The 18,662-nt window shown below is 41.9% G+C and overlaps 1 protein-coding gene across 1 annotated transcript in view; it reads right to left on the reverse strand.

Moving 5' to 3' along the window:
- Positions 1-18,662, reverse strand: part of crim1 (cysteine rich transmembrane BMP regulator 1 (chordin-like)) — a gene marked incomplete at its 3' end in the record, with an annotated part of 308,756 nt that overhangs the window by 255,219 nt on the left and 34,875 nt on the right. The gene's annotated exons all lie outside the window — the stretch shown is intronic.

The raw sequence follows: 18,662 nt of genomic DNA on the forward strand, positions 1-18,662 counted from the left end.
GTTTTTAATGGTGATGTTAATGTAAAAAAGAACAGGAAAACTAATTATAATTTTTTTTTTAAATGACATAAAAAATGTTGCCAAAAAGCAACGCTGGGCCTTGCAGGGTTAATATACTTATTTTTTTATTTTCTCCTGACTATATCTACTGCATAGTACTGTGTTCTATCCGTCTGTCATTCAATGTTATACGAGATACTTCAATGGTTTCCTGTGTAAATAAGCCAAGTGTTTTCCTAGGATCTCCTTTTAGTTGACCTTGTACCAGTGAACTGTACCGTCATGAAACTGTACTTTTTTTCTATGCAAACTTCTAATAGTCTTCTTTTTTTTTTTTTTTACATATCCTTTTTTACTTATCCCACGATTTTGCAACCCATTTTCACCCAGTGCCAATTGCCTATGTAATCCTGGTCTCTGCTCTCCCTCTGCCGCGCCTGGGGAGACAACGGACTGACCTCATGCTTCCTTCTATGCATGAGGAGTCCAAGTTGTTTCTTTTCACCTGACAGGGGGGATTTCCCGGGATGGACGCAGCGCGTGGAAGGAACACGTTATTCCAACCAGTTCCTTTCCCCTCCATCAAGCGCCCCGGCTGGCCAGGGGGAGGCATTATTGAGACCAGGATTACTGCATGTTTTTGTGAGGGTATCAACCCTAGGAGACACGGGGAGAACATGCAAACCCCACACAGAAAGGCCCTATCGCCGACCAGGCAGGGCAAAGCGTGTAAAAACCTGATTAAAGGGTGCACCAAACTTTTCTCAATTGATTCTTATATATTTTTACCTGTAGAATCCATTTCTGCAATATACATTTTTATAGTATGCATAATTAATTAGACAATTAGCATGTTTGACTAATTATGCTAATTATCTCACTAATTATGCACAATACAACAATATACTTTCCAGAAATGGATTCTACGGGAAGAATTACATATAAGGATCAACTGAGAAATGTGTGGTAAACCCTTTTATCAATTTATGATGAATTCTTTCCCGTTCTTTCTGCCCATTATTTGTAACATGGGTGGAAATGACAGGACAAACCCTATTTAAAAAATGATAAAAGGGTTTACCAAACTTTTCTCTGTTGATTCTTATGTATCTTTTCCTGTAGAATCCATTTCTGCAATATACATTTTTGTATTGTGCATCATTAATGAGTTAATTAGCATATTTGAAGCATATTTGACATATGAGGGGAAATAACAGGAAAAACCTATAACAATTTGATAAAAGGGTTTAACAAACTTTTCTCAGTTGATCCTTATGTATTTCTTCCTGTAGAATCCATTTCTGCAATATACATTTTTGTATTGTGTATCGTTAATGAGTTAATTAGCATATTTGACATATGAGCGGAAATAACAGGAAAAAACCTATAACAAATTGATAGAAGGCTTTAACAAACTTTACTCAGTTGATTCTTATGTATTTCTTCCTGTACAATCCATTTCTGCTATGTACATTTTTGTATTTTGCATATTTAAGGAGATAATTTGCATATTTGACACATGGGCTTTAATAATTGTATAATAAATATGCGTATGGATAATTTGGACAAAATTATAGCAATTAGGCCACAGAATATTTACATTTGATCAAAATGAATCTATTTTTATATCCCTAGTGGAGGACCCCCGGTGTCAAATATGCAAATTATCTCATTAAATATGCACAATACAAAAATATACATAGCAGAAATGGATTGTACAGGACAAAATACACAAGGATCAACTGAGAAAAGTTTGTTAAAGCCTTTTATCAAATTGTTATAGGTTCTTCCTGTTATTTCCCCTCATATGTCAAATATGCTTCAAATATGCTAATTAACTCTTTGAGTGCCAGGGCGTCATATGACGTCAGACACGCACTTGGCAATGATGCCAGAAAATAATATTGGCGTCATATGACGCCAGATGCTTTTTTTTCATATTACAGTAGTACAGTGTTGGATCTATGCGGTAACCAAGATACAGCCCTTTTGGACGATGGGACGGTCGTCATGCATGACAATTCAGTGGCGTCAGTTCAGAACAAGCTAAGGTATGGCAACATGACTGGTGTCTGGTGAAGACACCAGTCATGTTGCCATACCTTAGCAACAGGCACGATGAAAAGTACATTTTTATTATTTCCCCCTGTCAAGGTATGGCAGCTGCATACCCCTGCCATACCCAATTGACGCCCCTGCATGACATCACACGCTTATGTGACCAAATTCAAGCATGCTGATTGGCCGGTTCCCCCCAGAAACAAGGGTCTCAAAGAATTCAGTGACTTTTACCGTCCGGACACACAGCAATCAGAGGGAGAGAGAGATATATTGAGAGAATGAGCTAGAATTAGTTATAAAATCATTAGATGTAGTATTATTTAGAGAGATAGAGATAGAGAGAGAGATCGGAAGGTAGATGTTTTACCTAGGAGGAGTGGGGGAAGGGAAGGGCTAGTTTCTTTGTAGGTTGGGGCCGTCCATTTTGTAAAAAAAGAAAAAGAAAACGCCGTCCCAGTTACCGGACCGTTGCTCTGCTGATCAGAGAGCAAGTCATGGCCGCACATGGAGACCAAGCAGGCAGCCGAACCATGCCCCGTGGCCGTGGACACCAAGCCCGCAGCTGCCCAGCGCCGCCACCGACCATAATCAAAACCCGAAGCACCAGTTGGACTTTCGTTTGTTGCTGCGCGGCTGCGTTTGGGACTTGACTGAGGCGACGCGTGAGGATGAACGGTGATGCCGTTGAACGCTGATGCCGGCGATTTGAAGAGAATTCTGTGTTTTTGCTGCTGTGTCGGGGGAGCCAAGGAACGTCGCCAGCCATCCACAGTGGACGGAGGAGCTACGGCGGTGATCCGGACCGGAGGCAGGCTGTTTGGAGCAGTGTATCATCTTACGGCGCCCACCGGCTGCACCGATAGGTATGGCCCCGGAGAGCGGAGTTGCAGCGGGCGCTAATACACCCAAATGAGGCCGTGCGTGGACTTAGCCAAGGAGGACGACCCGGTCGCTGCGGTGCTCTGTCTCCCCCTGCCCTGAAGGAAGCACTGCTGAGGTGTGCTGCGATCAGCGAACCGGGTAAGCATTATAAAGCTATGCTTTTTACGTTTCAATATGTTCTATACGTCGTCTGCCCTCGTGAACCTTTCAAAGTAGCGTATTTGATAGGGATTATGTACTATAGCGTCTGCCCTGGCCAAACGAATAGTAGCTGATCGTATGCCCTCAAAAAAAGTCTAGAACACACCACTGTATGATATGCATAAAGTGTGTTCCTGTGGAAATGAGCCATGAATCTGTAGGTCTACTCTAATGCAAGCTTGTAATACATTCTTCAATCAATCAATAACCGATGTCAATAAGCCTGACCTGCTATTGTTTTTTTTCCACGTAGGGTGCATTTGGTAATATACAATTCAATTCAAAGGAGCGTTATTGGCATGAGAAAACATACGTTTACATTGCCAAAGCAAGTATCACACATACAATAAAAAAAACAGTTGAAAATATACAGTTGGAGGGGGTACAGCATTGTTCAAACAGAGCTATGTCACATTGTCATTTTATATATATACAGGGTACAAATAGCAGCATTATTTTCCTCATAGTACATAAAGGTATCAGCTCTGTTTCATACTGTATGTGCAGTAGGTCTAGATGTCAATCCATGGTTTGTAGTAGGTGTATGAAGTTCCTCCAACTTCTTCCAGTAAGAATACATTTCTTTATAGTTTAGTTTTTTATTGTGTGTGTATACCTAGATAGATAGTTTTGTAATACAATCAGTGTGTGTGTGTGTGTGTGTGTGTGTGTGTGTGTGTGTGTGTGTGTGTGTGACATAATAATCTATCAAATCGATCTCAAATCTGTATCAAATTTGTATCAAAGCAGAGCCTATAGAATTCAGTGGCCACGTATATATACATATATACATTTGAAATTATTTAGACTAGTGAAAACAGCCGATCTACAAGCACACAACGCCTCGCTTGTAGATCTGCTGTTTTCACTACTTTTGTGCGACAGCCTTTGCTAAAGAACATACAAATTATACAGAAGCACGTTCATTTAGTATTTTGTATTTATTTCTATCATATACAGGGCCCGTGGAGTCTGACTGGATGGAGGAAGGATGGGAGCCCGATCTGCAACCAGACCAATGACAACGCAGAGGACAGTATGATGGCGGAGATAGCGAGAGCGGAGGAGTCAGGCATAGGTCATACACACTGTAGGTTCGCTGCCTGGACCAATGTCACTCTAGGGGAGCTGAAGAACTTTCTGGGACTTCTCTTCCTCACAGCTATCGTTCACAAGCCGGAGATTGCCATGCAGTGGTCAAAAAAACATTGCCATGCCGTACTTTCCCAGAACAATGGCAAGGAACAGGTACCAGGCCATTTTGAGGCACCTGAGGTACACACACACACGCGCACGCGCACACACACACACACACACACACACACACACACACACACACACACACACACACACACACACACACACACACACACACACACACAGTGAACAGTACCATCTTTGACCTTGATTTGTGGTGCCTTTGACTCCTGAATGTTGGCTTGTTGAATGCCTTTTTTTGACTTTTATATTATTTTATTTATTCTTTACTTGCTGCACATTTATTTTATTTTACTTTTATCCAGTTATATTTTATTTTTGTGAAGTCATATTTGTGATTTTTTTTGGGAAATATTTGTAAATATTGTTGAACATAAATATGTTCATGCTGGATGTGTGAGGTACTCACCAGGGTTAGGGTTCGATGTTGCCATAAAATAAAAGGTTGACATCGCTTTTCTGAATTTTTGTCTTCCTGACCTTCTAGACCAGGTAAAAACACAGTGAATTCACAGTGCATAGTTCTATCAAAATGTAAGGCAATTTCCACCTTCTGAGTCATTTCATACTTTTTCACTTTGCCCCCTTGAAACTAGACGATGGTACAATATTTTTTTCACTTTTTTTGCAGAAAATAAAGTAGGCATGCTATTCTTTCTGTCAAGGGTACTTGTGTTCCGTTACCATTTACCAATTTGTCGCTATGGCTTCCTAAAGTTTTTTTTCTTTGAACTCAAATATCTCAGAATCTAGATTTCTGAGGTTATTGACTGGTTTGCGCAGTGCGCACTCTCGAGCACCTATCTCCAAAACCGCTCACCGAAATCACTCCAAAATTTTTTTGGTAAAAAAAAAAAATCCTCTTTTACCAAACCTCCCATTTTTGTTCCGATGTGAATATCGGATCATTTTCAATATATTCCCTGGAATCGGGGCAGAATGAATGGGACCTAATGGTGGCACTGGTAAGGGACGGGGGCCAGGGGGGGCTGGCATTCAAAGTGTTAATGATGCACAATACAACAATCTATATTGCAGAAATGGATTCTACAGGAAAAAATACATAAGAATCAACAGAGGAAAGTTTGGTAAACCCTTTTTATCATTTTTTAAATAGGGTTTGTCCTGTCATTTCCACCCATGTTACAAATAATTTGACACACAGGCAGAAAGAACGGGAAAGAATTCATCAAAAATTGATAAAAGGGTTTACCAAACTTTTCTCAGTTGATTTCTATGTAATTCCTCCCGTAGAATCCATTTCTGCAAAGTATATTGTTGTATTGTGCATAATTAATGAGATAATTAGCATAATTAGTCAAAAATGCTAATTATCTCATTAATTATGCGCGATATAAAAATGTATATTGCAGAAATGGATTCTACAGGAAAAAATACATAAGAATCAATTCAGAAAAGTTTGGTGCACCCTTTAATCAGGTTTTTACACACTTTGCCCTGCCTGATGACGCGGAGGGAGAAGCCCCCAGCACCCACAGCGTCCCCGGCGGGAATCGAACCCAGGACCTTCTAGCTGTGAGGCGAAGCGCTAACCACTGCACCACCGTGGCCCCCCCTAATAAAGTCTTCAATCAATCAATCAATCAATCAATCAAGCCACAGGCCCAAAAGCTCAAAGGAAAGGGTTGAAGCTGTGACGTCATGACATACATATTTATTTTTTTCTATTCATTTGGTCATTTGGTCACAAAGAATGAGGCTCTCTCTCTCTCTCTCTCTCTCTCTCTCTCTCTCTAAAAGACAATATCTGCTTTACGTAGCATGTGAGGGGTCAAACTAGGGGTTCTTTGCAAGCATTTGTTTTGCATGAAAAACATTCCTTGGGCTACATTTCGGCCCCACAAAACTGTGAAAAGTGATGAGTCATCACTTTTTTTTGACGAACCATCACTTTTTACAGTTTTGTGGGGCCGAAATGTAGCCCAAGGAATGTTTTTCATCAGGCTTAAGAGCTTGTGACTGAATACCTACTAAAATAACTACTAATAAACGCATTCTCTTCCCCCTTTCCGGATAAATAGCGGTTTTGGACTTACAAGGTTTCAACCGACGGTGACGTAATGATTATGTATTTCTAGGCTGAAGGTGTTTTTCATAGGCCTCACAGTCCTCTGTTTTCTCTGCTTTTATCTGTGTGATTCATGTGCTTTTAGCGTTTTTTTTCCCCGCTCTCTACATAGATGTTTGAGTACGAAAATTGCCTTCATTGGGGATAATAACGATGCTTTCTCTCTCCATCCCCTGCAATCCATGCATGCAGCCCCCGTTCTGCCCAGGCACGTGCACACATAGACATCAAAGGGGGCTTGAGCCCCTGCCCTTTTAACTGTCTGTAAACAATGCCCTATCCCAGGGGTTTTCAAAGTGGGTGACTGGGCACCCTGGGGTGCCGTGACGGCAGTCCAGAGATAATTTGATAATATTTGGAATTTATTTGAACACTTGAAAAACATATTTAGTAAATTTATTTTAAGCTTGAAGTACAAAGTTATTTTCAGTCAGTTCTAACCAAAATGGCTGTTATCTCAACGTTTTCCTTGCAACATAATCACTAAAATATCATCACTGTCGGGCAGAAACCTCGTTTCAAATGTGTACGTCTTTTGGTAATGCAAAGCCCTGCTTCATCATACAAGACTGTCGCAAAAAACTAGTGAAAACAGCAGATATACAAGCACACAACGCCTCGCATCGTGAGGCGTTGTGTGCTTGTAGATCTGCTGTTTTCACTAATTTAGTACATTTTATAGATGATAAATACAAAACAAACGGTTTTGGACATACAAGGTTTCCACATCACAACGATGATATGCTATAAATATAAGGTGCTAGGAGTGAAAATTATAATGTAGGGGTGCCTCCGATTAAAATAATATATTTATGGGGTGCCCTAAGACAAAAAGGTTTGGGAACCCTTGCCCTATCCACACCATGAATGCAGAGTTTACTATGGTGCAAGAAATGCAAATGCCCCCTTTCCATACCATAAGTGAAGGCAGCATTCAAGAGAACTACTTTGTCAAAACTCTCCTGAACTTGAACGCAGCATCTTATGTTGAAAGAATTGCCCTCTCTGTGTAGAAATATATGCTCTATGCCACATCTCCAGTATTGACTTGATTATGCTTAGTTCAGTGTGGTATCAAGCACCGAAAATAGCCGACGTCCAAGCTCACAAACAACGCGTCACAGTTGTAAGCTTGGATATCTGCATTTTCACCAAAAGGCCCTTTTAGAAATGTCAGCCCCTGCCACTCTAACATTCTCTGCACGTTCCTGGTTCTGCCTCTCTATAGCGTCGCTGAAAGGTGGAAAATTTGTATGTCCAAAAGCCTTACTTTTCAACAAATAATATACAACCGTGTTCCAATGGATACAGTGTAGGTATTGTTTAGTCACAATATCTCTGTACGTACGTCTGTAGCTCACAAAAAGCAGGCATTGACACTAAGGCTTGCCCACCTGCCCCCGGCAGGTAAATAAAACTTTTGGGCAGGTGAAGTTTGCTTTCAGGTTGCCCGACTGGGCAAGTGCTTATTTGAGAAGGGGACGCAACGTCTACAGGTATAAACACAATATCTGTCTATACACCTAAATGTGGCCGGCGCGCTCCGTCTTCTGGTCTGTGGAATGTAGCAAGCAAGTGTGAAACCACAGACATATTCAATCATACCTATGTAGGTATTTGGATTTGGAGATATTGAGGTATGACATTTTTTATCACTCAGCCCCAGAAAGTAAAGAAATAAGTGTTAAATTGAGCGGTAATCAAAATCTTACCTATCATTTTATAAGGGACGATTTTTACTTTTCGGGCAAGTGGGCATGACCTTTGGGCAAGTAGAACATGGCCTGTACTTGCCCGACGGGCAAGTGCCTCTGAGACCTTCGTGTCAACCCCTGCAAGAAGCGTTCGACCAACCGGCTTGAAATGTGACACGCGCGCCGAGGGAGTCGAGTGCACAGCGTCGAGTCGGCCTGTCAGTTCCCTTCACTGCTTCTGTAGTAAATCCCACAATGCAATGCTTTGTGTTCAAGAGTGTTGCATATTGTTGTTATATATATGTGTCCCAGCACCCCCAGCAGCCAGTCATTGCAATTTTTTTCATTTTCATTTTTTCATTTCATTTGAAAGCTGGGGATCATAGCTACAAAATGATATATTGGTTGTGGAGATTGACCCAACAGTTTTGAAGATATGGCTTATAGAATGATGCCATGCTGAAATAGGACTTTTGAGATATTCAAGTTTTAAATAAATTTCTAACCTGCAATGACCTGACTCCGCCACATGGGGAGCAATCTTCAATTCAATCTTCAATTCAAAGAAGCTTTATTGGCATGAGAACACAGTACCAACATTTTATAATTAAGTAAAAGTATCAATTCTGCAATGTAGAATCACTCTGTTACAAGTAAAAGTCCAGAATTAAAAATGTACTTGAGTAAAAGTACAAAAGTATTGGTATCCAAATGTACTTAAAGTACCAAAAGTAAAAGTACAAAATGTTTGAAAATAGCAGATCTACAAGCTCACAACGCGTCGCACCGCAATGCGTTGTGAGCTTGTAGATCGGCTATTTTCAAATAGCCTTGGTATAACATAGGGCTAAAGTGGTTTATGTATGTTTTAAAATGTAGTTATTGCTCTCTAAAAAGATAATGCCACAACAGCATCTCAAGCATTATTGGGCTAAATGTAAAGACGCTACGCTGCGCCAACCGTGAATTCAACACAATCTGCTGTTACGCAGTTTAACCAATTTGCTACATACGTCTACACAAACGGTCAGATTACAAAGATAAATTGCTTATTGAAGGCTCACAGATGTCACCATAGGGTACGCTCCAGCAGGATGTCCCGTAATGATCGTATTATTTAATGAGGAGCATTTTAATCCGATCGGTCGTCGTTTCCTTAAAAAGGTATTAATGTATCTAAGTGCAGTACACCTCGCAACCGATGGGGTCGCATGGCTGAAAAACAACAGAAAATGGCATCTGATCGGATTAAAATGCAGTTTATTAAACAATACGAAACATACGGGTAATTCTGCTTGAGCGTACCATACTGTGACATCTGTGAGACTTCAGTAAGCACGTTATCTTTGAAATATGAAGGTTTTTGTAGACGTACGTAGCAAATAGGATTAACTGCTCAACACGAGGTTGAAGTGAATGTATTACGTGCGCAACAGGGCTAACTGTGCTAAATGTAGCATAATCAGTGTTTGTGTAACTTTAGTCAGAAGGATTATCTGACCTGATAATAAAACACAATCTACAGGCTTAACCGCCTCGCGTTGTGAGCTTGTAGAAGAGAGCAACAATAGAGTTGGGTCACGTTTTATTTGTTTATAGCCTGCAGCTAGCGCTGCAGCTAGCGCTAGCTAACGCTAGCTAGCGTTAGCCGTTAGCCACTCATAGCCAGTCAACCAGAATAGTCTACTCTAAAGTCAACTTTCCGACGGCGAGTGAACGATTGCATTCCATCCATGTTTTCTTGGCTGTCAATTTATTGTCCAAAAAAACAAACGCCCTGAACGTTAGAATTAGATAGTTTAGGACGACACTGATCTATTGCCATACCCAATGCTAAGCTAACTCAGTGACAAAGGAAGCTTCCGCACGCATACGTCACAGACGTCTCCAGGCCGCTCCAGGCAGGAACGGATCATTCACCAGCGTAGAAGAAGAAACAGCGGAAGAACGGCGGAAGAATAATAAATAAAATAATACACTAAATCATACATTACGTGGTTAATAATTGTTCATTTGGAACACACGTGGCATTAAATTAATGGGATAAATACTGTGGGTTGCATCGCTAAGTAATGGAGTCCCGATATTACCGCATTTGGCTACAAACGGCTAACAAAGGCTGGCTAGTTAGCATTTTAGCTAATATAAACTGGGAGGACTAACAGAATTATGTACCGATCTCTCACATTAATTAAAAAAAGTCTTATTTACATGCAGAGTTAAGCTCTGGCGTTTAAGTGAAATGTAGCCTAGATATTATGAGATGCTGTTGTGGCATTATCTTTTTAGAGAGCAAAAAAAAATAAAAAATCATTTTGGCTGTAGGGAATAATGACAGTCCCCGAGATGACTGGCTGCTGGGGGCGCTGGGCCACATATGAAGGAGAGAAAAAAAAAGATTTCCCATTCCAAGTTTTGTCATGAGCCCCCTCAGATACATTTTCAAAGTATTTTCAGCAATGGGTAGTCCACTAGTCCCGCCAAGAATCCGCAATTCCGCGATCACAGAAATGACTGCAGATTTCTCGGCCATCTGTGGATTTCATGGCTGATCATGGATTTCTCTGCCGTCCATGGAATAACCGCCGCGAGTGCCGGTGGTAGAGCGCCGGTTTCCAGCGGGCAGGCGGAGCAGCGGGTTACAACACAATGCATCGCGACGCGGCGCGTTGTGAGCTTGTAGATCGTCTATTTTGAAACATTTTGCACTTTTACTACATTTTAGTACATTTTGATGCCAACACTTTCGTACTTTTACTTAAATGAGTAGTTCACCCCCAAAATGACTTTTTTTCTATTGATTACTCAGGCCATGGAGAGTAGAGTTCAATAATATTTTTTGGTTTTTGTCACATTCCTAAGACAAAATTTTGATTCGAGTAAATTTACCCCAATTGATTCCGGATGGTGACCCTTTTCGAAACGGGTCACCATCCGGAACGAATGGGGGTAAATTTATTGTTATCACATTTTTGTCTTAGGAATGTGACAAAAACCTAAAAAATATTATTGAACTCTACTCTCCATGGCGTGAGTAATCAATAGAAAAAAAGTCATTTTGGGGGTGAAATACTCCTTTTTTTAAGTACCGGTAGTGTTTACTACATTGCAGTATTGATAATTTTACTTAAGTAAAACATGCAAGTACTTTTCCCACCACTTCAAGGTGTATAACGGGTAGCCTATAGCATAACGGGGTGGGCCATGCATTCCCTATTTGCATCGTTCCCAACGTGCATCGTTCCCCAGTAGACACTCCGGTACCCGAAGGTCAACGGTCCAGAATATCTATAAATTCAAGGACTCTCTGCACAGTGTGTGTGTGTGTGTGTGTGTGTGTGTGTGTGTGTGTGTGTGTGTGTGTGTGTGTGTGTGTGTGTGTGTGTTCTTCACCCATGTGGAGAAGCACTCATCCCATGGACTTGGCACTTTGGAGGGTGGATTGCGGAGGACCGGAGGGAGTGAAGCAGGGACGAGTGTCAATTCACTCCCATCGCATGAGTGCTTCTCCACATCGCAGCAAGCAATGTAGAGATTAGACAAAAGCACAGGGGCTTAACAGTTAATTGAACTAATCAATTTGGTTCAATTAACAGCAGATCAACAATGGTTCATCTACAAAGATCACGACGAGTTGTGATGTGATGCGCTGTGAGACTGTTTTCGCCTATAATGGCATTCCAAAAGTAGCTACAAGAGATTGTAGGAGAGTGTATTTTTTAAAACAGTGCAGAGAATGGAGCACTGAGCCACAGATCTGAATGAGGAAATGCACCCGGTCGGATTGGCCGCTAAGCTTGATGGAAAATGTAGTTTTTTGTTCACCTGTTATAGCGCCACCATGAGGCTGATTTAAAAAATGTGGGGCAGAGGTTCTGAATTAGCATCCAGGGAGTGTGTGTGCTCAGTTTGGCAGCGATCGGGCCAACGGCGCCGGAGATTAGCTGGTAACAACCAGGCCACACAAATCGGCCTGTTATAGCGCCACCATGAGGCTGATTTGAAAAATGTGGGGCAGAGGTTCTAGATTGGCATCCAGGGAGTGTGTGTGCTCAGTTTGGCAGCGATCGGGCCAACGGTGACTGAGATTAGCTGCTCACAAACTGCGAGGACGCACGGACGCACGCACGCACGGACGCACGGACGGACGGACGGACGGAGGGGAAAACATACTCTCCCTCAGCCTTCGGCTGGTGGAGACAATAAAGTGGAGCACATAGTGAGAACCAGAGACAGACAGATGTGTTAGGAGGGGAGAGGAGAGGAGAGCACACACAGAGAGAGAGAGAGAGAGAGAGAGAGAGAGAGAGAGAGAGAGAGAGAGAGAGAGAGAGAGAGAGAGAGAGAGAGAGAGAGAGCAGTGGCGTCAGTTCAGAAAAAAGCTAAGGTATGGCAACATGACTGGTGTCTTTGCACGCGTGCAAGACACCAGTCATGTTGCCAGTCATGTTGCCAGCAACAGGCATGATACATTTATTTCAAGATACATTTTTTCCCCCGTTTCTACAGTTTCTTGGGCTGGATATGGCAGCCTGGAACGGTTGTTCAAGTGCAGCTAAACTTGGCATGTTAGAAAACGTGCCACAATTAACAATAATGTACCATGTACCATTTTGTCAAGATGGGGAGAATACAAGTGTGGAGAATATAGTTATAATACCTTGTTAAAGTGACCATGTTGTGAAATTTTGCATTTGTAGTTATTTTACTGTAATTTAACAACATAATAACCAGCACAGATAGACAGAGACATTCATGGATTTATATTTAAAAGTAACTTTCATGTTCCCCCCTGGACCCAGGGTGTGGCAGCTGCATACCCCTGCCATACCCAATTGACGCCCCTGGAGAGAGGGTCATGTATCCATGCATGGGGTGGCATCACATCTCCTCAGTGCTATCACACATAGCCATGGAGTGACTGAGTCTCCTCTTCACATTTTCATAAAAGGGGCTCAGTGCTCCGTGGCCGCTGTGCTTTTCAGCGACGCGTCGGCCCTCCATGCACCTCCACCGTCAAATTGGATTTTTTTTTTCTGTAATGTGCGCGACGACGTGAGTGGAAAATGAAGACTTTTCATTTCCAAAATGAGATAGCGTTGTCGGCTCGTCTCATTGTGACACGCCTGCTCTTACACGCCACGAGCGAGTCATTTTCGGAGGCCGTTTTTTTAAAGATATCGGGGTGGAAACCTTGTATTTCCAAAACCCGCTCCTCTTTTATTTCATTTTTTATTGTACTTTTAAATAGTGAGAATAGCAGATCTACACTCGTAAAACGTGCCGGTCGAGGGGCGCCGACTGGCCTAGGCTCCCTCCCCATCTCTCCCCCCATTTCCTGCTGTTTTCACTACTCTTGTGCGACGGCCTTGAACGATGAAGCAGGGCTTTACTTTGTGAAAGAACATACACATTTGAAACTTGGAGATGCGAGGTTTCCACCCGACAACAACGATATCTATGATTGACTAGGGCATTCATTTGTGAAAAAAACTAAAAGTTGAAATATTTAAGATACAAGGTTTCTACCCTCGCAACGAGTTATGAGCCATCCTGCTCCCGACCCTTAATGCCCACAAAAAGTAGTAAGATATTAGCTATCCTATTCCGGAAAAAAAAAAAAGAATACCAACATTTCAATGAGTCGCTGATGGGTTTTAAACGATGTTTAAATGGCCATAATATTTAGGGCTATTGTAAGAGTCAATGTTCATGCATTTACGCTGCATTAGCACTGTAGCATTTGAAGATGTCTTGATTCAGTCGTTATCTTTTATTGTCGCTATCGGGGCACAAGAAGCCTTTTAAGTAGAAAATTACATTTTCAGGAAAAGAGGAAAAAAGAGACTGAGCTCCAATGGATCCAACGCATAGGGAATGTCACGATTAAAGCATTTAATTTAATTTAATTTCACGATCGATTTAGAATTAGACACGGCGCATCATGTCTCTGGCCGTCTGTCCGTGTACGCTTTTTTACGGCCAATGGGTTCGCCGCTCTGACATCACGCTCTATCAATGGAACCACACTAACAGAATCGTTTTTATGCCCATATATGGAGATCCCTGATGTCATCAATATTAAGCCCATATCTAACAGGACTTCATATGGGAATGCCCATATATGGAGTAAGACAGCTAATATCCGTGCGGCTGGTTCTACAGACAGGGATCTCCATTCTCCATATATGGGCATAAAAGGGATTGTATACGAATAACTGAGTATGCATGTTTGGGCTCTCATCTCAATATACAGCACATGGATCTCCATATATGGGTACCAGGGGTCTCCATATATGGGTACCAGGGGTCTCCATATATGGGTAACTGGTCCGATATACATCACTGGCCAGATGGCCAAGACAATGGTGCGACCTTGCCTCGCCCCATTAGAAGTCTTACTTTTCATCTTCAACACCTTTAACATTGATCAAATGAAGTATAGGGTATACTTCATTCGTTTATACAGACAAACATAACCACTTCCAAGCTGGCGTGATTATACGGGGCATGTCGTTGCAACCAATTCCATTCATTTTTTTTAAGACACAGACAGGCATCTTCAAACAGATACGCAGCAGAGTCAGTCAACTACATTTTGACATATTATGAACCTTGAGCGTCCTTCAACAGACTATCGACCCGACCTAAACTTAGTGGATTCTAAAAAAGGTTTTTGAGGAAATAATAAAAACCTGAATTTCCCAAACAATCCTTTGGAGGGGTTGAAAAGTATGTACTGTATTAAAACAATGTGGTAAAGCATGGAACCACAAAAACTAACCTTGAACCTGAGGTGCAAAACCCTCAATGCTGACTTGATGTTTGTCTGACTTGCTGCTGCTGCTGATATATTAGGCTATCTAAGCTTTGCACTGCAACGGCAGATGACAACGGCAACCGGAAATGATCAGCGCTCAATAGATCAATAACCTGCCGCCGTCGCGGCTGTCTCTACTGCGGCAGAGTCTACCTTTCCACGGAGCGGCTACAACGCCTGCTGCGTGGTCGCGTCGCCATGGGAACCAAAGCGTTCAGCGAAAGAGGTGGGACCCCGTCGCCGACGGCTGGTTGCTTAATGCTTTTGACCGCTACGGCGATTACGTCATAGCAGCCGCAGTCCCGCCTCACGTCACCGTAGTAGAAACACGCCCCTTAAATGTCCTATTATTATTGAAAAGATGTAGGCTTAAAGGACAACTTTGTTGTTTTACAACAAGGGTTCATGTTTTAGATAAGTCATTCGAGAAAAGAAAAGATGAGTGTTAAAATGTTTTCATTCACTTCTTCTTTCTATTGTTTTAGTGATTTTAACGATTTTGATTCGCAAGCATGCCCCCACCTGGGGGCATACATGCAAGTGGCTTGATGTGTATTTTTAGACACAATAAGCCCATTCCTAAGATGAAAGGCATTTTCTCATGGGCAGATGTGACTTATGGGGGCTGGTGTAAATAGTAACCAAGCAATTGCCAGCTTATTGTGTCTAAAAAGTAGTGTAGTCATTTGAAATGCGCGTACACTTTGCACATTCCGTTAGAAACGATGCTATCATTATGCCGGAAGCGAGAACGTGATGAGCAATACGAACGTACAGATATCATCTGCATAATTTACGAAAACCTACGAACAGGCACTCAGCCTGAGAGGAGAGTAAAGAGGAGGGAGAGGGAGACTGGAGAAGAGGGTAGGATGAGAGGAGAGGTAAAGAGTCTTCGGGTTGAACTATGAGGCGAGTCAAGTTGATGTGTGGGAGTGTGTGCCAATGTGTTTGCGCGCGCGTGCGTGCGTGCGTGCGTGCGTGCGTGCGTGCGTGCGTGCGTGTGTGTGAGAGTGTGTGTGTGTGTGTGTGTGTGTGTGTGTGTGTGTGTGTGTGACTGACCATACTTGTGAGGACCAAATTATGATCTGCTATTGAAAAGTAATAATAATAATAATAATAAACTTTATTTATATAGCACCTTTCATACAGCGACTGCAGCTCAAAGTGCTTCACATATACAAAAACAACATCACAATTGCTTCACAAAGAAGTAGAAAAGCAGTAAAAACAATACATTAAGGCAAGGCATGGCAATAATAATAATATAACTAACAATAAAAAATGACAAGAGAATATAATCATGAAGACAGAATGAATGAGTGGAACAGTTAGGATAGAAGAAATAAAAAATGGTGGGCAAAAACAGCACAAAGTTAACTAAAAGCTATGGTAAATAAATGAGTCTTAAGCTGTTTTTTAAAAATGTCCACAGAGGTAGCTTGTCTTAGGTGAAGAGGGAGCCCATTCCAGGCCGTCGGGCCATAGAAACAAAATGCTGCTTGGCCGTATTTTTTTACTTTCATTTTTCTTATGTCTGGGACATCGAGGAGGTCAGCAGTAGAGGACCTGAGGGGGCGAGCAGGAACATGTCTCGGTAGAAAGTCTAAAAGGTACGGAGGAGCCAAACCATGAAGGGCTTTATAAACGAGTAAAATAATTTTAAAATTTATCCTAAAACTGACTGGGAGCCAGTGTAGTGAGATCAAAACTGGAGTTATATGTTCCCATCTCCTAGTTTTAGTTAAAACCCTGGCCGCCGCATTTTGGACCAGCTGCAGTTTGTCAGTGGTTTTCTTTGGGAGGCCGGAGAAGAGTGCATTACAATAGTCAAGCCTAGAGAACACAAAAGCGTGGACTAATGTTTTAGCGTCATCCAATGACAAGAAGGCTCTAATGCGTGCAATATTTCGCAGATGAAAAAAAGCGGTCTTGGTTACCTGACTGATGTGAGCGTCGAAACTCAGTTCAGAGTCAATGATAACCCCTAGGTTCTTGACTGCGTTTTTCCTTACTATAGTCTGATCGCCAAGTCTATTTGAGATCAAAGTTCTTTGCTCGTCAGAGCCAATGATGAGAATTTCATTTTTATCCTCATTTAATTTTAGAAAATTCTCAGACATCCAGCATTTGATGCTGGCCAGACAGGACAGCAGTGGGTCAAGAGCACTGGGGTCATCTGGTGCAATGGAGACATAAAGCTGAGTATCATCAGCATAAAAATGATAGTTCACATTATGGTTGGAGATAAGTTCTCCCAGCGGAAGTAAATATAAAGAAAATAATAAAGGGCCTAGAATTGAACCCTGGGGAATACCAGAGCATATGTTGTGTTTGTTCGAGTTGAAATTTGCTAGATTAACAAAGTAGCTTCTGTCAGTCAGGTAAGAGTAAAACCAAGACAAGGCTGTGCCTGACAGACCTACCCAGTGCTCGAGACGATGTAGTAGAATAGAGTGATCCAGAGTATCAAAGGCGGCCGTTTGATCCAGAAGGAAAAGAACGGACACATTTTTCTTTGCAGAGGACATCCTGAGATCATTTACCACTTTTACCAGAGCTGTCTCTGTACTATGGCCTTTTCGGAAACCTGATTGAAATTTATTGTGAAGGTGATTTGATTGTAGAAAGACATCTAGTTGTTTGACGACCACTTTTTCTAGGATTTTTGCAAGGAAGGGAAGATTAGAAATTGGTCTATAGTTGGCAAGAACGGAGGGGTCAAGGTTATGTTTTTTAATTAGAGGCCTAACTACCGCTGTTTTGAGTGAGTGTGGAAAGACACCCGTTTGTATAGAGCCGTTTACAATAAGTAGGATGTCTCCGATGACACTGTCCAAGACATCTTTGAGGAAGTTGGTGGGAATTATATCCAGTGAGCAAGATGATGATGTCATTTGTGTTATGGTTTTTCTGAGTTGTTCTTGGTTGATTGTGCAGAAAGAGTTTAAGTTTCCCCTAGCAGTGTTTGTTGGATTTCCAGGTACGGTGCTGGCTGGAGTAGCATCACGCATGATAGAAGCTCGAATGTCTGTAATTTTATTGTCAAAAAATGATGCAAACTCATTGCATTTATCTAACGAGGGAGGGAGAGACTGTTTATAGGACTGAGGAGGGTTTAGAAGGTGATCTATAGTAGAAAATAAAACTCTCTGATTTTTCCTGTTCTCATTTATAATTCCAGAAAAATATGCTTGCCTTGCACGGCTTCGGGCTTCATTGTAGGTGATAGTGGAAGTTTTTAGAATCTGTTTATGGACAGGGAGTTTGGTTTTTCTCCAGACTCGCTCTGCTTGACGGCATTTCCTCTTGAGAGACCAGATATGCTCGTTCAGCCAAGGTGTTTTTCGGGAGCCTTTTTGCTTTTTAATTTTTATAGGGGCCACTATGTCTAGGGCACACTTTACTTTATGGTTGAAGTGCTCAACCAGGTCATTTACAGACGGACTAACAAGAGGCGGGGGAGAGCAAGGTAGCAGGAGGGGGAAATCAGAGGCTGCGGTTGAGCTAAAAAAGCGTTTTTGGATGGTGAGCGTGGCAGTATTTTTCTGAATACCTGAAAGTGTTGTACAGAAAGTCAGTACGAAGTGGTCTGATAGCTGGGGTTTCTCGATAGATTGGTTAATCACAGTATTCAAACCTTTAGTGATCACCAGATCAAGAGTGTGGCCAAGTTTGTGCGTTGGCCCAGTAACGT

The sequence above is a fragment of the Nannobrachium achirus genome (genome assembly GCF_963921795.1).
Source record: "Nannobrachium achirus genome assembly, chromosome: 20".
NCBI classification, from domain to species: Eukaryota; Metazoa; Chordata; class Actinopteri; order Myctophiformes; family Myctophidae; genus Nannobrachium; species Nannobrachium achirus.